This window comes from Trachemys scripta, chromosome 3, assembly GCF_013100865.1.
Source record: "Trachemys scripta elegans isolate TJP31775 chromosome 3, CAS_Tse_1.0, whole genome shotgun sequence".
Lineage (NCBI taxonomy): Eukaryota > Metazoa > Chordata > Testudines > Emydidae > Trachemys > Trachemys scripta.
In genome coordinates this window covers 92945932-92968411 of record NC_048300.1, presented here as the reverse complement: position 1 = coordinate 92968411, position 22480 = coordinate 92945932, and the positions used below count along the sequence as shown (strand labels likewise).

Genomic DNA, 22480 nt, shown 5'->3' with positions numbered 1-22480 from the left:
ACAGCCTGTCCTCTGCACTCCAGGCAATATATATTGCACCCGGCTTCCTGCGTATGAAGTGCCACAATGTAGGAATACCTGTTGGCATCGCACAGGTCTTAGTTCAGTTGATTATTCATGGGCTTGAAGGAGAATATTTGAGCTAAAGATGATCCTGTACCCTATTAAATTTGTGGTAACTAGTATATGGATTCACATATTTAATAAATCTATGTGAGTTCAAGTAAATATTTGTTAGTTACAAAGTAAATACAGTTGCCTTTAGGTTTAGAGAGATGTCTTTCAGAAAATGTTTGTTGACTTAGAAAATTTTGTGCAGTAGCAAGCCGATCACCACCATAGCTTCGCCCGTCCAAGCTCACAAACTTTAGCTTGGAATGTTGTAGCCCTTAGTTCTGGGCCGCCAAAATTCAAACGGCTTCAAATGCGGGAGCTACTGGATTTGCAGGGTAACTCTCGGAAGGAGGTTACTTAACGGATGATCCCATGCAGACTGTGGTGTTTTCTTATGGTTGTATACAGTGTGTAACTGCCAGACAGAATGACAGAGATGCAGGGATAGACAACCCCTTTTAAAATGTATTCTCCTGCTTTTCAGTAAGAGAAGGGAAGCTTTGGATTGTAAGCACAGGATCAGCATTAAATTAAAGCACTTTTAAATGAGAACTTTTCCCCCTAGAGTTGGGGTGTCTGTATACAGTTTTATTTTGTTTTCTATCATCTGTTTGAGGGAGTAAACATTTGTGGGTATCTAAACAACTGGTTGTAAGTATTTACCTAAACCTTATTTATACACTCTTCATATTGTACCTCACTCTAAACCTTATTCATGCAGTTACATTGACACACATCATTTGTTCGTAGGTTTGTTATTTAGAATGAAGTGGGAGGATGCAGGAGTGGTGATGGTGAGCCTCACCTGTAGACTCCAGTAAGGGCGCTAGCTCACTATAACGTCCTAAGACGCTGCTTAATCTTTGCACGCTGGCCAGGTGCCACTTAGGCTGTTTCAAACAGTTGCAGCAACCACGGCAAAGAGGACTGAATACTCCATTGCAATGCAATAGCTTTGCTGCGGGTACTAGAACAAGGCAAACACATTGAAGCCACCCTAACAGGAGTTCACTTTGCTTCATCAGAAACTACCTTGTCACTGCAATATTTCCACACAATTTTCTTTTCCAGTGTTCTAAAGTGAAGTTGCACCTCCCCTAGGCAACATGCACAAAGTGCAAGTTGGAAGCAGCAGGGCTCCTTTTCCATGTCAAACACAAGGAAACCGAAAAAGACCACTGAAGAGAGAAAAATGCAGCTAGTACTCTGAATACACTCTGGTGGGTGGAATTTGTAACGTTTAAAATGTAACCATGAAATACAAGCTGAACAGGAACTTCATGAAAGGCAAGTGGATAGATCTCCCAGTTCTAGCTACTTCAAAATGAATACTTAAATATGGTATTTCTATTCAGGGTTCACAAAGTTTTCCTTTCTCCCTGGCTGATCTCTCATGCCGAATGTAAATCATAACGGATTGGTAGCTTTCTGGCTTGTTTTCCATGCTGAGCCTCCTGGATGAAGGATAGTGAATTTGGGTAGTTTTTCAGTTAGCCTAGAGAACGAACTGTACTGAGGCTGAGTAACCATTCTAGTTTGCTTCTAACACTGTTTTCTCATTTCCTGAGCACAGAATGAGAGGTAGACATGTCCCAAATGGGAAAACTTCAATTTCCACTTCACAAACTACCACGCTTCTTCAGCATTTTTTGTGTCACTGCTGTTTTTACTATGACAGGGCCAGGAAGAAGCACCTCTGGGGAGCCAAATGCTTTGTCGAAATTTAAATCTTTGATGGACAGTTTGTGTCAGCTGCGGCTAGAAATTTCTACCATTGTTCACCCAGCAGAAAAAGAGGCACACAGAGGAGAGAAGTTCTAACAAATAGTATCTTTTAACCTTGGGCTTAGAGCTTGGACACAAAGAGGAAGATAATATTCTCACTCATCATAAAATCCACCAGTTTGCAACAGAGATGTGGTCCACACCTGTCAATGCAGGGCTGTCGTAGTTAAGGCCCTACCATAGGTTTTGCCTCCATAAGAGACAGCAGTTGTTTGTTTCCTGCTTGCACAATTAATGTAAATCCTGAAATGAGAGCACTGAAAGTGTATGATTTGGGGAGGAAAGGGAATTATTATTATTTTGGAAGCACACTTAACAGCTGGTGTTCCCACCATACCATGCTTATTATAAAGGTAGAGAAATGAAAAAAAGCCAAAAGCAACTGAAAAGTTGTTAAAATTGAAATAAATTTGCAATTATGATGCCCACTCCTGAGAGCAAATTCTGTCTGCTATTTGCTAAGCTCCACTTAGCACAGTTAGCAATTTAGAAATTTTGGATTCAGAACAGGAGCTTCAGAAAGGTTATTTTCCCCCTTTGTATTCCAGGAACAGACTGAATCAGCAAATAAACAAACAGGCAAAATTCCAGCTTTTCAAGCATAGGAACATAGGAAAGGAGTGTTTCCTAGTGGTAAAAGCACATGATTAGGAATCATGACTTCTGGCTTTTATTTCTGGCTCTGCCACTTCTATGTTTGGGTTCCTCAAGCTAGTTACTTCCGTTTCCCTATATGTAAACTAAAGTTAATAACTACCTCTCAGCTGAGTTCTCAATGAAAGGCAACATGGAACTGCAAAGTGTGACTAATGTTAATTAACTAATGCTCCAGCAGAGAAGCATATGGTGAGTGGCAATTCTGAAACCTTACAAACCAGGGCCAAGAGCAAAATTTATCTTACGCTGTACTAATACCAAGGCAGTACTCTACCATACTGCAATTCCATTGGAGGTTCTGAATCGGATTACTTTTTCATTTGTGAGGGAAACAGGTATTTTAATTTCTGTGCCATTTCAATTGACTATTTTATCAGGCTTTATTTAAACCTAAAACTAAGCAGTTATGCCGGAACACACAGTTGTCACCTAATCATGGATAGTCATTAACTGAATTATAATACACTGAACATAGTCATAGTGATTTAATGAAAACTGTATCTGTGATCTGGGAAGTTGAAAAGATTAGTTCATGAGCAAAAATCAGAGTTCATTTTGTGTTGTTAAAAAAAACAGTAATAATAAATCAAAGAAATACACAGAAGATAAAAAGAAGCCAGAAAGAAAAAATTCCTGCTCCAGTACACTCTGCAATTTTTTTCTCAAAGAAAGGGCAAAAATTCTAAACCAGAGGCAGCTGGTTCAGTCTATTATATACATACATGTGTACCAGTCTATTGCTTTAGACTAGATAGATACAATGAACAAGAGGGTGGTAAAGGAAACTGGGTTCTTCTTACTAAATCAAGAAGACTCAAAAAACAAAAGTAAATAGAAAAAGGGCGAGCTTAATTTAAAAATAAACAAGGTAGAATCTTCTGTAACTTGACAATCAACAGTATCTTAAATACATTTTGCTATGCTAGAAGAATGTGACAATATTCAGATAAATTTTCTGAATAAGGTTGGGGAATTCAAACCAGTCATTAACAAATCTTCTTTAGCAGGTGCATTTATGGGTGGTATACCAATATAAGAACTCTAATTAGGGCAATGGCATCCAGTATGACATCTGTGTGTAGGCCTTGGAAAGTAGACAGCTTTTTGAAATGCTTGTCTTTAGCTGAGATCGGTGGCAGGAGAGAGGAGTTACATAGAGAAATTCTTAAAAAAGCAATTTCAAAGGGATAAGTTGCCTCCATCTGCAATACCACAAATGGAGGAGTTCAAATCATTCAGAGGAACAGCTTCTTTCTGCCCTATCAGACATCAAGAATTATCAGAAGGGACTATTTACGTGGCAAAGCTGCAAGAATAAGTGTTCATAAGGTGGACCATCTGGACAGAATTTGGGCAGCAGGGTACATCCTTGAATTCTGGACTCAAGACAGAATTCAAGATGGAGGATGTGGGAGCTTTCAAGCATACACCACTGAACTTTGGAAGTAGTAAAGGATACACAATAGAACTCACATTGCTTATACAGTGGACAAATAATCTCCTGCTTCATAAAAATGGGGGAGGGGAGAGGAGAAGAACACAAGTTATGTTTTAATAATCCATGAAGTATGGATTTCAACAGACTTTGGACCCTAATAAAACTAGTATTAGGGCTGGTTTCTGCAGCAGGGGATAAAATAGTACTTTAGGGAGCAGCACAATAGACGTTACAGATAGATAGACTTGTTATATCATTCAGTCCCTCTCCAGGCAAGTGTAGGATTGTTCCTTTGAGTACAGTTTTTAGTGTCTTTCCCAGTCGTTTTAAAAACCCTAAGCAACTGGCTTTTCATCACATCCTCTGGAAAACTATTCCCAACCTAATAGATCTCAGAGTCAGGAAGCTTTTCATTCATCTTATGGCTTTATCATAGCTTTTTTCTTTATTTAAATTTCATACCATTATTCCTACTTATGCATTATTCCTACTTATGCTACACAAAATAATTCTTTTCCCTCCTTGGTACACTTTCTATATTTAAACTGTTGACTCTTAGTCATCACTTAGCCAAGCTATACTTATGCAGTTCTTTTAATCTTTCCTCAGAGGTCAAACTCTACAGCTACCTGTTGATTTTTGTTTCTCCTCTCTGAACTCCCTCCAACATATCAATATCTTTCTGGTAAAACGGTGCCTCAAAATTTGTGCACTTGCACCACAGACATTCAGAGAGGGCCATTCACTTTCCTGCTCTGTGACCTGCTGCCTTTTTTGGTTATGATTATTTATTTGTATTGTGACATGTTGTACAAATGTATTAAAAATCCTCAGGCAATCTAAGATCTTACGGAAAACAAGCAACAGATGATTGGTAGAGAAAAGGGATAAAACATGTAATGAAAGTTTCTTTCCACCAACTTCCTCTCCATCTAGCCATTAACAGTTTGGCTAATTTCTTACATGTGTAGCGGTAGAAAAGAGTAGGAGAGAATAGTGACCTTATAGACGAGTTCAGAGAGTGTGTTCCAAATGTAAAGGGACACGTGGAAAACTGCTCTGAGATGACTGTGGGAGAAATGAACTGGCTGGCATAACTGGTGAAGCAGAGGGGGCTGGAGGCTGGAAGAATGCGAGACAACAGAGCAGACAAGTAGATAGAGGCAGAATTGTGAAGAGCCCAGGTGAGGATGAGATGTTTGAATTATATCTCCAGTCTGAATGGTGTTCGTAACTCCTCCCAATTAAGGCACTTCCATGCTAATGACTGAGTCTGTAACTAGTTAGTGATGAGATTAGTCCTAAACATAATTCATGTCCATACACAACATGATGAATTATGGCATGTAATAGTGTTCCACCCTGTCTAGAGGTCTAGGTTGACACATGGCTGTTCTCAGTGGCCACAACTCAACTGTTTGTCGTATCAGATGGGAGTGGTCTCAACAAGGTTAAAAAAACAAAGCTGTGTTTGTTCTCCTGAAACTTGTGTCCCTCGCCCCTCCCCCCCCCCTTTTTTTTTGCAATACATGCTGGCCCCTCTAGTCATACCTGTTTAGCCAGTTTGCCAGCTCTTTTATCCTCCCAGCTGTGTGTGTGCTAGGACAGCCTGAAGTGCACTGACCTGTGTGCTGCTAGTGTTGCTCTGCTCGCCTATTCCCCTGCTGAGGCACTATAGGACGCTGCCCAGTTTTTCCCAGGATGCAGTGTTACAAGCCCAGTTAGAGCGTGTTGTAAGTGCAGATGTGCAAGCAAGGTTAAAACATCTGTTATCCAAGGGCGGCGTGTTGTCTTTGCACTATTTGAAGCAATTTTCTGTGAGGTGTGTTACAGGCATACTAGTAGGGGGGGACCAAAAGGTCATTAGTGTGCCAAATCTCTCTAATGTAGACATGACCACAGATGTGAAAAATGCTACTTGATGAACACAATTCAGCTGTGTACGTAGTTCGTTATGACCAGGTTGAATGAGGTAGTCTCAAACTTGTTCAAAAAACAAATATGTATTTGTAGTGTAGACAGAGCCTTAATATAATCTGTGACTCTTATGTGCTGTTTGCTCCCTCTTACTGAACATGTTCATTAAATGATTTGTAAGACCGGTGTTAACATGCATCACTGCCCATTATACATCTTTCTATCATGATATATTTGCAATTTACCATTATCCTTTGTTTATGGTCTTTTAGCTAGTTTTCATTACACTTACCAGTACTGCTATCCAAGACAATTTGAATTAATTTTCATGTTAAGATCTGCGTCAGACACTGTATCAAATATTTTACTAAATTCCAAATATATTGCTTCTAATAAATTCCAAATATATTGCATTCACCTCTTCAACTAATTTTGTAATTGAATTTTTGGAAAGAATCATGTCTGGCAAGGTTTTTTATTCTTAATAATCCAATACTGTCTAATTCTCTAGAATCCGTCACCATCCAGATCTTTAATGGATATATTTCTGAATATTTGTTCCATTATTTTATTAACAATAGAGATTAAATTGATAGGATGCTTTTCTCCTTTCAAATAGAATTTACAATGGTTCAGTAAGTGTAATATGTTATGATGCATATTATCTCATTCAGCTGATGTCCAAATTTTCCATATATTCCCTAAACTTTATCTTTTCCTAGAGATACTTTTCACAAGGACTTCCTTTCTAATTGTTCCAACTTTCTATATATTGTGATACAGCAGGGCCAGGGAGCAGTGGGAGAGAGGAGATATATAAGCCCTAGGCCAGGGATCCCCAAAGTGGTGCCCGCGGGCGCCATGGTGCCCGCATACTGGCTGGCGGACAAGCATCCGCTGAAATGCCACCGACAAGCAGCGTCATCCAGAGGCGCCGCCGCCGATTTTCGGCGGCATTTCGGCGGCAACGCCTCTGGATGCTGCTGCTTGGTGGCATTTTGGTGGCGACGCCTATTGATGTTGCCGCTTGTCGGCGGCATTTTGGCGGATGCTCGTCCGCTGCCACGGTCCTCCGTGGCTCATCGTCTGGCACCTGCCAGACAAAAAAGATTGGGGACCACTGCCGTAGGCTAATTAAGGCATGGTTCCCTGTAGACTAGGGAAGGTTACTAGACGTTAAGTGGAGCACCTATAGTCAATTAAGGCCCTGTCAGGAACCGAATAAAACCCCCTGCTTCAGGCAGACAGGGTGGTGTGAGGAAGGAGAGAGGACTGGAGTTTGGAGGTGTGTTACTGAGAATTGAAAGACCAGAGAATGGGAGACCCGTCCCCAGCATCTAGGACCGAGGGTAACCCTACCCAAGGGGGAAGAGGGTAAGAAACCTGCAGGGGTTGAGAGGGGCTGGGGCTCAGAGTGAGGAGCAAACCCAGACCCCTTCTCCGCTTTCCTCGTCTACCATCTTCCCATGCCACTAGCAGGGCCTTCGGTGCCCCAAGATCAGGTGCAAGAGGTGGCGTCCAAGACCCCACCAAGAAAAGCGTGGGATCCACCATACCAACAGTGGCTATTTTGCCACAATTAAACAAAATTTAAAGTGGAATTAAGTATCTTGGCTATTTTTGAGTCCTTGTTAATGTGACGGGTTTGGTCACAGAAACCCCCTTTGGACTGTCACCTGACGTGCTGGAATTACCTCTGAGCCCGTTTTCCCTGCCAGCTTGGGATTCCAGAACCCTGTCTTGTTGAGCCAGACATGCTAGTCTGCTGCAACACAGACCCAGGTCTGGTCCACGCCCCCAAAACTGCAGGCTTTAACCAAAAACTGCTCAGCAGGTCACCTATCTCCAGCTCCCAATGGGATCCAAACTCCAAATAAATCTGTTTTACTCTGTACAAAGCTTATACACGGTAAACTCATAAATTGTCCACCCTCTATAACACTGATAGAGAGATATGCACAGCTGTTTGTTCCCCCAGGTATTAATTACTTACTCTGGGTTAATTAATAAACAACAGTGATTTTATTAAGTTTAAAAAGTAGGATTTAAGTGGTTTCAAGTAATAACAGACAGAACGAAGTAAGTCACCAAGCAAAATAAAACAAAATAAAACAAAAACACACAAGCCTAATACATTAAGAAATTGATTACAAGTAAAATCTCACCCTCAGAGATGTTCGAATAAGCTTATTTCACAGACTAGACTCCTTCCTAGTCTGAACCCAATCCTTTCCCCAGTACAGTCCTTGTTAGTTACAGCAGACATATTAGATGGAAACTGGGGGTGTTTTTATGACTGACAGCCCTTTGTTCTGTTCCACCCCCTTTTATAGCTTTGGCACAAGGTGGGAATCTTATGTCTCTCTGGGTCCCCACTCCTCCTAAATGGAAAATCACCAGATTTAAGATGGATTCCAGTATCAGGTGATATGTTCACAAGTCCTGTGAGACCCCAGCCTCCATTCTTCCTGGGCTGGCTCACATGAACACAGGAAGGCTTGCAGTTAAATAAACCATTTACAACCAATTGTCCTAGTCAATGGGAGCCATCAAGATTCTAAACCACCATTAGTGGCCCACATTTTGCATAATTACAATAGGACCTCAGAGTCATATTTCATATTTCTAGCTATAGATACAAGAATGATACATGCATACAAATAGGATGAACACACTCAATAGATTATAAGCTTTGTAATGATACCTTACAAGAGACCTTTTCCAGTCACATTATATTCACACTCATAAGCATATTTCCATAAAACATTATGGAGTGCAACGTCACAGTTAATTTACCATTTTCATTTATTAAATGGTTTACTTTCGCACTGATGTGTAGGCTGCAATCAGATGACGCATGGCTAGTGAATAAAAACACTTTGTCATAATAATTGGGTCAGTAAATCATGCAGTAAAAACATGTAGAATCACAACAAAGAGGACAGGGCTTCAGATGTTTAATTAAGGTAGGTTAGTTAAAAGTTGCTTAGGAAGAGGGAGAGTTAAACTCCACAAACCGGAGCAGAGAATGAATGCCCTGAAGACCTGCAGCGGGGGTTCCTTCTGCCCTGGGACCCGCCGCTGAACTGCCAGGTCTTCGGTGGCATTTCTGGGTGGGGGGTCCCCCGCCGCTGAAGACCCCAGGCCCCCCGAATCCTCTGGGAGCCTTATGTAATGATACAGAAAATGTATACAATCATCAATTTTAAAGCCAGAAGGGACCAATATGATTATCTAGTTTGACTTCGTGCATAATATAAACCATGTAATCTCACCTCAGGTTTTTCCTGAGGTTTAATCTAAATCTGCTGTGCTGTAGTTTGAATCATTACTGCTTGTCCTGTCCTTTGTGGCAAGACAGAACGATTTTTCTTCTTTTTTATGGTAGCCTTTCAAGTATTTGAAGACCAGTATCATGTCCCCCTCTTAATCTCCTCTTTTCCAAACTAAACATACCTAGTTCCTTCAGCCTTTGCTCATATGGCTTGCATTCCATCCCTTTGATCATCTTTGTCACTTGCTTCTGGATCCTTTCCCGTTTCTCCACATCTTTTCTATACAGTGATGACAAAAATTGGACATATTACTCCAGCTGAGACCTACCCAGCGCCAAGTAGAGCAGTACTATCACTTCCTATGACTTGCATGCTTTGCCTCTGTTAATGCAACACAAAATTGCATTTACATTTTTTGCAACAGCATCACATTGTTGACTCATGTTGATGTTGTGATCCGCCACAACTCCCAAATCCTTGCTGCTGCCAAGCCAGTTTATTCCCCATTTTGTATTTGAGCATTTGGTTTCTCTTTCCTAAGTATAGCACCTTACCTTTGTCTTTATTAAATTTCATTTTGTTGTTTATAGCCCAGTTCTCCAATTTATCAAGATCCCTTGAAGTTTAGTTCTATCCTCAAAAGTGTTTGCAGCCCCTTCTAGCTTTGTATCATCTGCACATCTGATCAGTACGCTCTCTATTCCTACATCCAAATAATTAATAAAGATGTTAAACATCACTGGACCCAAAACAGATCCCTGTGGAACCCCACTTGAGACCTCCCTCCAATCTGACATCATTCCATTCATAACTACTCTTTTTGTTTGAGAAGTTTTAACCAATTATGTATCTACTTAATGGTAGTTCTACCTGAGCACGCATTTCTCCAGCTTACTTATGAGAATGTCATGTGGGACTGCATCAAAAGCTTTGCTAAAGTCCAGGTATATTACGTCCACTGCATTCCACCTATCCACTAAACCAGTTGCCCTGTCCAAGAAAGAAATCAAGCTGGTTTGGCATAATTTGTTCTTGGTAAATCCATGCTGGCTGCTAGTAATCAGCCCTTCATCCTCCAGGTATTCTCAAATTGAATGTTTTATACATTGTTCTAGTAGCTTTCCAGATATTGAGGTCAGGCTTACTGGTCTATAGTTCCCCGCTCCTCCTTTCCTCCCTTTTTAAAGATGGGCACAATGTTAGCTCTTCTCCAGTCTTCCAGGACCTCTCCTGGCCATGAGTTTGCAAATATTATTGCCAGTGGCTCTGAGATTTCTTCAGCTAATTCCTTCAGCCCCCTAGTGTGAATAACAGGTCTTGCTGATTTGAATTCATTCAAATAAGTCAGAAGATTTTGGACGTGTTCTTTACTTATTCTGATCTGCATCTCTTCCCTTTTATTGTCTATGATAACTTTGTTAGTCATCCGGTCACATTTTTTGTGTGACGACTGAAGCAAAAGTAAGCATTGAGCATCTCCGCCTTCTTATCATCTTCCGTTATTAGCTCACCTTCTCCATTGAGCAGTGGACTCACACCATCCCTGATCTTTCTTTTTTTGTCTGACATATTTGTAGAAAAATGTTGTCTCTAACATTTCTTGCCAGTTGTAACTCATTCCTTGACTTAGCTTTCCTGATTTTGTCCTTACACGCTCGCGCTATTCCCTCATATATCTTCTTAGTGACGTGCCCCTCCCTCCATTTCCTGTATATACCTTTTGGTTTTTAGATAGTTAAGCAGCTCCTTGTGTGGCCGCATTGACCTCCTGTGGCTCTTCTTTCTTTTCCTCTGCATTGGAATAGCTTGATATCGAGCATCTAGTATTACATCTTTTAGGAACTGCCAGCCCCCTTTGACTCCTTTTCTTCCTAATTGATCTCTCCATGGGACCTTGCCTACTTTTTCTCTGAGTTGGTTGAAGTCTGACTTTTTGAAGTCCAGGGTCCTTGTTTTGCTGTTCTCATGTCCTCCTTTCCTTAGGATCTTAAATTCTATCAGATCATGATCACTTCCCCCCAAGTTCTCAACTACCTTTGCATTTGCAACTAATTCATTCCTGTTGGTTAAAACCAGATCCAAAATGGATGACCCCCCTAATTGTTTCCTCAACTTTCTGAATCAGAAAGTTGTCCCCTACACATGCTAAGAATTTATGGAATGTATTAGGTTTTGCTGTATTTGCCTCCCCACAGATATCAGGAAGTTAAAATCCCCCATTAATACTAGCTCATGTGTATTTGCTAATCTTGTTACCTGCTTGAAGAATGCCTTATCCACTTCCTCTTCTTGACTTGGTGGTCTCTAACAGACCCCCACCATAACATCACTACTATTCTTTTCCCTTTTTATCCTCATCCAGATACACTCAGTAGGTCTGCCACTCACTTCCTCTTGGACCTCAGAGTAAGTGTATACATTCTTGATGTACAGTGCAAGGCCTCCTCCTTTTTTCTGTATCTATCCTTCTGAAACAAACTATATCCCTCAATGCTGGTACTCCAATCATGGGAGTTGTCCCACCAAGTCTCTGTAATGCCAATTAAGTCACAATTTTCTTCATATATCACAACTTCCGGTTCATCCTGCTTGTTCCCCATACTCTTTGCATTGGTATATACTATAGGCATCAAAGATATTTTGCAAACTGCCCTGTTGTTCAAGCATATTATGTCAGCACAGTGACTATTATCAATCAAACTTGTAATCTCATCAAAAACAATATCAAGTTTGTTTGACAAAATCTATTTTCCATAAAAGAATTAGATTGACATTAATTATGCTTATATTTTAATTGTTTATGAATTTCATCTGGTAACAGGGCAAATTGGTCCTTTAAGAAACCTCTTCCAGGGATTTGGAGTGAACAAAGACCCAGAAAATGTCCTGGTAGTGGAAGAGAGAAAGTGGTCCTAGGTGTTACAGGGTGGTGGACCCTCGGACACTCTTCCTTTATGGAAGAGTCCTGGGGTCAGGACTCTGTAATGTAGGGTGGCTTCAGATGGAGCAGACTGACAGAGGAGGGGCTCTGGGTGTGCCAGAAGAACTGGAGCTAAGTATGAACTGTTGAATTACGATTATGGACTTTATGTTGGGGGCTCATTGTGGATTATTTGGATTACTTTGTGATTTAGGACTATGAGGACTGTTTCATATTAAACCAGGCCCAGAAAGGGGTGCTGTGAGCCATAGCAGAAACTGTCTGGAGTGTTTGAGGGGCCCGCAAGAGAGGGCTAACTGGGGCAGGGCTTCTACAAAGTGACCATTGGCCATGAGGGGGTACTCAGTAGCTGGCAAATCCCATATCAGTCTTTCCATAATTTTACCCAGGATCAATTTTGCCCAGGTTAACTGGTCTAAAGTTATTCAGGTCATCCCATCTGCCCTTTTAAAGGATTGGCACAAGATTAGTTTTCTTAAGTCTTCTGGAACTTCCCAACCATTCCAAGATTTGTTAAAATCAACATCAGTGATTCAGAGAGTTCCTCCCTCAGCCAATTTTTTAAATACTCTTGGGTGCAAATTATCTTGTCTGTCTGATTAAAAGTTTTGAAGAGATGCTATTTAGCATCCTCCCTAGTTACAGATGGAATAGAAAATATATCCATATCATTGGAAGATTTGACTACATCAGCGGTTCTCAAACTGTGGTCGGGACCCCAAAGTGGGTCAGGACCCCTTTTTAATGGGGTTGCCAGGGCTGGTGTTAGATTTGCTCAGGGCCGGGGCTGAAGCCTGAGCCCTGCTGCCTGGGGCCAAAGCTGAAACCTCAGGACTTCAGCTCTAGATGGCGGGGCTCAGGTTACAGGCTCCCTGCAAGGGGCTGACTCCCTTGGGCTTTGGCTTTGGAACCCCCGGGTGGCAGGACTCAGACTTTGGTCCCCACTCCTGGGGTCGTGTAGTAATTTTTGTTGCCAGAAGAGGGTCAAAGTGCAATGAAGTTTGAGAACCTCTGGACTACATCATCCTATTTCCTTCCAAATACAAAACACAAATATTTATTGAATACTTCTTCCTTTTCTGCATCATAGTATCATAGAAATGGACAGGAAGGAACCTTAACTGGTCATTGAGTCTATCCACCCTCGTGTTGAGACAGGACCAGGCAAACCTAGACTACCCCTGCCACATTTTCTAACCTGTTCTAAAAAAAACTGTAATAACAGGGCTTCCACAACATCCCTAGGTAACTATTCCAGTACTTAACTAGCCTTACAGATAGAAAGTTTTTCCTAATATCTAACCTAAATCTCCTTTACTGCAGATTAAGCCAATTACTTCTTGTCCTACCCTTGGTGGACATGGAGAATAATTGATCATAGCCCTTAACATATCTGAAGACTGCCATCAGGTTCTGCCCCCCCCCCCCCTTTTCCCCCCAAGGCTAAATATGCCCAGTTTTTTAACCTTTCCTCATAGGTCATGATTTCTAAATCTTTCATCATTTTTGTTGCTCTTCTCTGGATTCTCTCCAATTTGTCCACATTTGTCTTGAAGCGTGGTGTCCAAAACTGGATGCAATACTCCTGCTGAGGCCTCACCAGTGCTGACTACAGCAGAACAGTTTCCTCCTGTGTCTTATATATAACATTCCTGTTAATATACCCCAAAATTATTTTTTGCAGCTGCATCTTATTGTTGACTCACATTCCATTTGTGATCCACTATAACCCCAAGATTCTTGCCAGCAGTAATACTGCCTAGCTAGTTATTTCCCATGATTGATTACCTTATCTGGTATCATACCTATGCCATTGTTAAGATTCCATTTGTTGCTGATTTACTTAAATAATTTTCTCATTGGTTTTAGTCCCTCTGGTCATAGATTTTTTTCATAAGTACTTCATACTGATAGCTTCCCTTATCAATTGTCTGTATTTCCTAATTGCTAATTTGTACTCCTTGTTGTCAACTTTCACATTTTTCCATATGTTACATATTGGTTTTTTAGTTTTAATTGCTACTTTCACTTCCCACCAGGATGGTGCTTTAACTGAAGAAGCATTCATATATGATTGGGGACTTGTGTGTTTTTTGGGTATGTAATAAAGCATTCTTAAATAATTATCATTCACATTGTTACATTTAACTTTTTCCTCTGATGCAATTTCACTCGTGATTGTTTTCAGATTAAAGCAACTGGCCCTTTTAAAGCACCCAAAAAATATCTGACTGGTCGGCACTATATTCTGTTTGCACATATCAAATTAAATTAGGTTGTGATCACTTGCACCTGGGAAACCATCAATTCAATTCATTTTTACCCATCAGAATGAGGTCTAATGTAGAATTACCCCAAGTTGGTTGCAATGCTGGCTTTCATGCATGAGCATAGTTATAGGAGGGCTGGATGACATGTCTAGTCCAACTTTCAGCTTGAGGGGTGGGAAAACAATGTCTTTGTCCTCCCCCTCCTCTCCCCCCCCCCGTCACACACACACACAGAGTAATGGCTGGCTGGAATGGAGGGAAGAGCACAAAGCAATCTGAGGCTGCAGTAATGCTCAGAACTCTCCTCTTCCCTCCACCTTCCAGCTGCTGAACTGAGCAGTTGGCCACAGAGAGAGATACAGCAGCAGTGCAACCTCTTGCTTCTGTGGGGGCACTCTGTCCTGTTGTTGGGAAGGCCGGAAGCTGTACCTCCTCTCTGGAGCTGGCTTAGCTTCCTCCCTCCTTGGACCCATCTCTTGCAGTTCAAAATGTTGAGGGGAAAAGGACCAGCAGCACCTCTTCAACTGGGGCAGGAGAGGCAAAGACAGGAGGCACTTGGAGAGAGGAGTATGGGTGAGGTGGAGAAAAGTGGGTGTGGTTATGGGGCCCTGAGTGGCAGAGGAGGGAATGGCAGGGGGAATGGAAAGAGAGAATGGGATCCTGTTGGGGGCAGAGCAAAGGGGACACGTTAGGTGTAAGTTTCTGAAACCTAGAGAGCAAGGGTGCTGGGGGAGATGGGAGAATTGGTTGAAGACCAACTGCAAAAGGGGAAGAAAGAGACTGATGGGGGAGTAGGAAGAGAGAGTTAGACATGAGGGAGGGGAAAACAAGTGGAAGAGGGACTTAGGGATTTGGGGAGAGAGGGAGGAATGTTGAAGGAGGAGAGATTCATAAAATGAAGAGGGAGGCTGGGAGGATTTGGAGAAAATGTTCTCTGTAGTGAGTAAGTGCTGCCAACTCATGATTTTCATAAGTTTTGCAATGTTTAGTGTATTTCATGAGGCCCCCCGCTCCTGAAGTTGTGATTATGTGAGAATATCAGATTGAATTTAAAGCAGTAAATTAGCCCTCATGGTTCCAGAGAGACACTGGAAAACAAGAGCCCTAAAATTCAAAAACCAGATGGCAAATCAAAGAACCCCCTATTTATAATTTTTCAAAATCCTATGATTTTATAAAGCTTGACTCCTGACTTCTGAATGGTTGGGACTGATAATTGTAAAGAATGAGAGCGCTTTGAGAAAAGACTTAGAAGCAGGAAAAATGATGGGACTGTGAGAGGAGACTGGTGTGGGTGTGGAGGTTTGGGAGGAGAAGTAAGGCTGGTAAGAAGAAGAGAAAAGAAAGCAATATCATTTGTTAGTTGAGTTAGGTGCGTCCATCATTTAGCAGTTTGGTGAGTATGATTTGTAAACTAGGATGGTGTCAGAATAAGAATCCATTCCGACTACACTGATTATAATTGCAAAGGTGGTACTTCTGAGTTTTACCTTTGGTAAGCAAGGTCTTAATGGTTGAGAACTTTTGATCTGGAAGCATAATTATTTATCTACATAAATAAAAAAAGCAAAGTATTTGGGGGTGCTTTATGACAGAATAAAATCAAATGCAAAATGAAAGCTTTTTAGCGGTGGCGCAGATCTTGCTGCCTAATGTTAAGGTTACCCAGTGCTTTCCAATATAAGACTCTGTTTTCAATTGCTTGTAACTTTGCCAAACTTTAATCACTTGGGCAAAACATTTCTGTTTCTGCATAGGCTGAATTATTTTGGAAAATTTCAATCAAAATGATTCAGCCAGTTCCGAGAACTAAGTTACTTAAAAATGCATTGTTTTGCTCAGGATAAAAAAGTTCAGTTGAAAAGCTCTAGCACCCCTATGCCTTCAGCAGGGACTTGAATCTGATAGAAGGGTCACCTTGGTGTCAGAAATATGCTTTTTGTTGTCCCTGTGCAAATCCACTCAAATTTGGCCCAGTTATGAGTCTCTGCAAATCTGTTTGCACATGCTCAGTAGATACTTGTTAGAGTTTAGTAGCTAAATTCATTGACGATTTCATCTCCACTGAGCATACTGTAGCCCGAGGCTGCAGGGACTAAGCAGGACTTTCCCTGTAGTTGTTCCTCTCAGCAGCCTGTGTCTGCTGTGGCTCTAGGTACAGGAGCTGAAAGCAGGGAGACTCTCTTTGTTCTCAGTGCTTCTCTGGCTGGTGTGAGGAAGAGGAGAAGGTGGAAACATCCTGATGTGAATGAACAGTGGTAAGGAGGTGGGCTTGGGGGTGGTGGAGGTAGTGAAGAGGAAGACTGGAAGGAATGGGGGGAAGTAGTGGTCAGGTGGGCAGGGCCGGCGCAACCCATTAGGCGACCTAGGCGGTCGCCTAGGGTGCTAACATTTGGGGGGCGGCGACCGGATCTTCGGCCGCCCCGGTAGTCGGTGGTATTTCAGGAGCGGGACCTTCCGCTGCCTCTGTCGGGGGTGGCATTTTGGGGGCGGGACCTTCCGCCACCTCTGTTGGGGGCGGCATTTTGGGGGCGGGACCTTCCGCCGCCTAGGGCGGCAAAAAAGCTGGCGGTGCTCCTGCAGGTGGGGGCTGAGACTTGGAGCCAGCAGGAGGGGCGTAGGACTGGGACGAGCTGAAGGCAGGTAGTGGTGGATGATACTCTGACTGGGATGAGCAGGAAGAGAAAGGATGGATTGGTGGCTCAGGCAATGGAATGCTGCCCTGAAGAATGGGATTCTATCCCTGTCTCTGCCACAGAGTTCTTACGTGATGCTGGGCAAATCACTTGAATCAAACTTTTCACAGGTGGCCACTAATTGTGTGTTCCTCATTTTATGGGTGTCTGACTTGAGACACCTGGGGTCCGATTTGTGGATCAGCACTTACAGCTGTAACTGGAGTCAATGAGAGCTCTAGTCTTAACAAATGAAAGGCTATAATATGCAAAGTTCTCTGAAAAATCAGGTCCTAGGTCTCTCATATTTGGCACCCCAAATTAGTTCACATTTTTGACATAAATGTCTGTTCCTCAGTTCCCCATCTGTATAACAGAAATAGTAATACCATCCTTGCCTTATAGAATCATAAAAGCTGGAGATGGAAAAAGCTTATTAGATAGCCTGTTCGTGCGCCTACTCCTGTGCAGAAAGATTATCCCTTACAGAACACTCTCTAGAGTTTTGTCTAGTTTATTTTTAAATGTTTCAAGAAGTGAGTCTTCCAGAGTTTATCTTGAGATACTCTAACATAATCTACCAGCTGTGATGGCTAGAAAGGTTTTTTTTTTTTCCTGTTCATATGATGCTTGATTGCTTATTGGTGCTCTTTAAGTATTTTTTTCTATATTGTAGTTGGATATTATTCCCTCTTCACCTATTCCTCATTCTATTTGTATTATTTTTATTCTCTATTTTGGCTTTTTGTACTGACTTACAACGTGGAATTTATCAGCTAAATACAGCAGCTAGACTACAGTGATATGTGATTAAAATGGATAGAAACTTTGATTTTTCTCCCCAGGCTTGAGTGAAAGGCGAAAGTTCTGTGGTATATGAAACCCTGCAAAAGGTTAATCAGTTCTTATTAGTTGTTATGTAAAGATGCCTGTGTCAGGGTATTTAGCCAGTGCGTATTTCAATGATGTAAATACCTTTGACTTGTACTTCATTGGCTTGGTTTGTTGTCACTCAGTATCCTGCTGGGATTGTTTTTCAGATGGGGCTCTGTAATAAACCAGAAAAAAACAACTCCTCTCCTGCTCATGTAGTTTGAATTAACCTCTTAGTATTTAATAAACCTTGAGGACTTTTTTCATATTCATGTCTGGATTCTTAATTATTTTTATGCCAGAGACAACCAGATCACATCAAGAAGACCAGAGCTCGTTCCTTTGCTCACACAGGCAGAGATTACCTTGGGCACAAGATTCCAGGCATGTTTTTTAGCCTGCATATTGAAGAAAGTGTTAACTGCCTGTCAGGAGCAGCTGTTTCCTTGCACTTGAGGAGCACCTAGTCCCACAAATGTAGATATCAGTCCATCTGTCCTTGTAAATCTGTCAGTGTGTACCTGCTGATTTTGAAGACTCCTAAATACAATTTGAAACTTTCCACTCTCAATTTTTTTTATTGGGAAGTTCATAAGTTAGGTCATTGCTGCCTGGTATTTGAAAAGAAACAGAATATACTAATATTTCAGAGGAAGAGCAAGGTTGAAAGGTAAAAATAGGCCCTTTTACATTGCTCTTTGCATTATATATATATATATGGAGTCCTTAGATGAATACACAAATTTAAAACAACATCACATTTTAAAAGATCCTTTCAAAAATATAATGGGAGCTGTCAGAGACATTTATTGATAGATACTTTTTGCTAAATTGTTTTGGGGACGGCAAGAGAGAGAACAGTACAAAACACCCTCCTTTTATTTCTTTTTCATATCTGTTGCTCTTGCTTTGAACTTCACTTGGGTTTTCTCAAGATTGTGTTTACTGACAACACATTTTGTTAAGAGATTACATTTTGGGAGGTCTTTTGATTTTGTTCTATTTTCTCCTTCTTCTTGCCACAAACACACATGTCCTTTACCATGGCCATGCTCTTTCTGGCTAAGGAGAATGGACTTCAGTTCCCTCTGAGGTCCATTAACACTGCTTAAAGTTGTGGTTCCCAAATTGTGGTCCAGGGATCACAAGCAATGTGCATAGCACATCATGGTGGTCTTCAGAATAGAACATATTATGAACCAAGCAATAACATTTTGGAGATTGAGCTGCTGGCAGTAAGGTTAGTCCATAGGGATGCTCTTACGAAGTAGTCTATAGAACAAAAACTTTGAAGAACTAGGGATGTAAAGCAATGGTTTCTTTTCCCATACCCCAGTTTTTACCAGCCTGAATCTCTTGCAGGACATTATCTAGCTGCCATTAGTCTGTGCTAGCTAAACCTGACATAGCCAGATTTGTGATGGAAAGCTTAAACTGCATTATAATGTTTAGTCACTAGGTGGTACTGTGTGAAGAATACTGCAGCACATCTTTTATCAAGTGCCATTCTTTATTTACAATGAAGTTGTTGTTGTTAGCATCCATTTTGCCTCTGGCTTTGTGTGACTAACCCGACATTGTGTCAGAGGAATAATAGAAGCTGCTGAATTTCATCAAAATGCCATAGTTTCATGTCCCAGGAAGCTTCAGCTTTGAAAGACCAGCGGACTGGCCTGATTGCAAGGAGAGGTTTGCATGTTTTTGCATTGCAACTAAATTCCACGAGGAGAATCGGGAGACGCAGGTGCATTTCCTAGTATATGCCAGGGGCAAGGAAGCTGAATATATTTTTAAATCCTTCCCCTTTCCAGAGGAGAACCACAAGAACACCTATGTGGTGGTGCTGTCGAAATTTGAACATTTCATAAACCACCTTATGCTGAGGTATAAGCGAGCATGAGTCTATCAGCATGTTCAAAAACCTGGAGAATCGGTGGAATCGTTTAAAAGGTGCTTGTATGACACAGCAGAAAACTGATTTTGAAGACAAAAAGGAAGAGCACATTAGAGACAGAGTAGTGATTGGCATTTCAGACAAGGGACTGACAGAGAAACTACAAATGAAGAGAGATTTGACCTCAGAGCAATAGAAATGGAAAAACAATCAGAGATGATTAAAAACCAAAATGGAGATCAGTGGCTGCCAGACAGAAGCCTAGAGGAACTGACTTACAAACAGTCATGATGGGAGATATAGCACAACTGCAAACAGACAATGTGAGGAAAGCCTCAGGCAAAATAACATTTTTCAGACTAGATGTACAAGATATGAGCGAGATATGAGAGAGACAATCACCTCTTGGACAAGTGTCCAAGAGGTGATTGTCAACTAAGAGAGTCAAATGCTGTAAATGCCCCCAAATTGGACATTTTGCTACTGTCTGCCACACAAAGGCAGTTCAGGATATGACCACTGAGAATCAAGAGCCATTTTTTTTTTAGATCAATCACACGCATCATCCACCCTCCTGAGCCCACCTGTAGGATAGAACTGAATATTTTTGAAAAGACTGTTACTTCTAAAATAGTTTCAGGTACAGACATAACAGTCATATCAGAAGGGACTTAGAATCATCTTCAACCCCTGCTGGAGCTGAAACCAGCAAGCGTGGCCCTAAATTGCCCTGGAGGTATTGTGAAGTGCATTGGACAAGTTTCCACAGAAACAAAAATACAAAGACGTAAGCTTTAATTTTAATGTATATGTGATTAGAGAGGTCTTCTCAGTTGCAGTGTGGTTGTCATGATGGATCTAATATGAAAGGTGGAAGAATTTAATGGACTATTTGGTGATCTTGGACTTTTAAAAGGAGATCCAGTAGAAATGATCTTGAGACAATTCTGAACCATTTAGTGTACATACACCCCACAGAACTCCTATCCCGTTACTTCATAAAGTAGAAACTGAGTTAAAGACCATGGAAAAGAATGGTATAATTGAGAACATCTCCAAGCGAGATGCCTCAAGTTGTTTCTGGCAAATTCCATTAACTAAAGAGAGAGCTAAACTGACTGCATTAATTACACCATTTGGGAGATTTTGCTTTCAAAGATTATGATGGCAGAGCTGCTAAAGAACACAAATGGGGCTGTTTTAATGGACAACAATTTAGTATATGGGTTGTCAATGCAAGAACATGACAAAACCCTCAATGAAGTTCTGAGCTTGATTAACAAGTCCAAACTAAAACTAAATAAAGAAAAGTGTTTTTTCTACCTGCACCAAACTGAATTTTTGGGACAGATGATAAACAAGGATGAAATTAGTTTAGCCCTGAGAAAGTAAAAGCAATTAGAGAATTGAATGCACCAACAAATGCACCAGAACTGAGACACAGGCTGGGGATAGTAAATTATCTTGGCTGATACCTGCAAGACCTGTCTACAGTGTCAAAACCACTGAATGAATTATTAGGGTCTAATACATCCTAACTATGGGGGCCAAATCAGGAAACTCTTTTAAAAAAGATAAAAATATGATCTTAACTGCTCCAGTTTTAAAATTCTATGATGTAAAGAAACTCTCAGCAGTCAATGCTGATGCCAGTAGCTATAGCCCAGGTGGTGTATTGTTGCAGTTACATGGATCTGAATGGAAGCCAGCTTCATTCTGCCTTTGTACACTTACAGAAGAAGAAAAACGATATGTGAAGATTGAAAAGGAGTGCATGGCAAGTGTATGGGCATATGGGCACTTCTACAGATATCTGTGTGGATTGGGGTTCTTTTAGACCGAGCATAAACCACTTATAACCCTTACCAACAGAAAAGACCTGGATCAAGCACTACTGAGATGCCAGTGTGTTTTGATGAGGCTAATGAGATTTAACCCAATTGCTGAATGTATTCCTTGTAAAAATCTGATAATAGCAGACACACTGTCATGGAGCCCAGACTTGCATGCAAACACTTGTGGGCTAGAGGAAGATGTAAAGGCTTAACTGGATGCTGTGGGAGCTTATGGGAGCAATGTCAGGTAGGAGACTCTACCTGCTATAAAAAGCAACCTTGGCAGGTAAGCAACTTCAGGAAGTTTGTAGTTACATTTGGGCAGGATGGCCCAAGAACACTGTGGCCGTGGCAAGAGACTACTTTGCTGTATGCAAATTAAGCAAGTCCCAGGGACTAATGATGAAAGGTGATCACATTGTCATCCCACATGCTTTGAGAGAAGAAATTCTAGCCCTCATCCATGAAGGATATCAAGGACTAACTAAATGCCATGAACAGGCCAATCCGTCAGTTAGCAAGGACATAAAGAATACAATATCTTCATGTGAACTTTGCAGAACTGCCAGACCAACAGAATGCAAAGAGTCTCTAATAATACCTCTACCACACAGACCTTGCAAGAGGCTAGCAGAAGATGTATGTAAATTCAGAGGACGTTATAATCTAGGTGTAGTGGATTATTTTTCTAGATATATTGAAATACTAGTTGCAGTGTTGTTGAGAAATTAAAGAGCACATTTTCCCATTTTGGTATTCCAGAACAACTACTGATATAGACAACGGACTGCAATTAATTGAAGCTG

The 22480-nt window shown here is 41.2% G+C and overlaps 1 protein-coding gene across 1 annotated transcript in view; it reads left to right on the top strand.

Annotated features, from left to right (window-relative positions):
• Positions 1-22480, top strand: part of ESR1 (estrogen receptor 1) — a 287989-nt gene that overhangs the window by 358 nt on the left and 265151 nt on the right. The gene's annotated exons all lie outside the window — the stretch shown is intronic.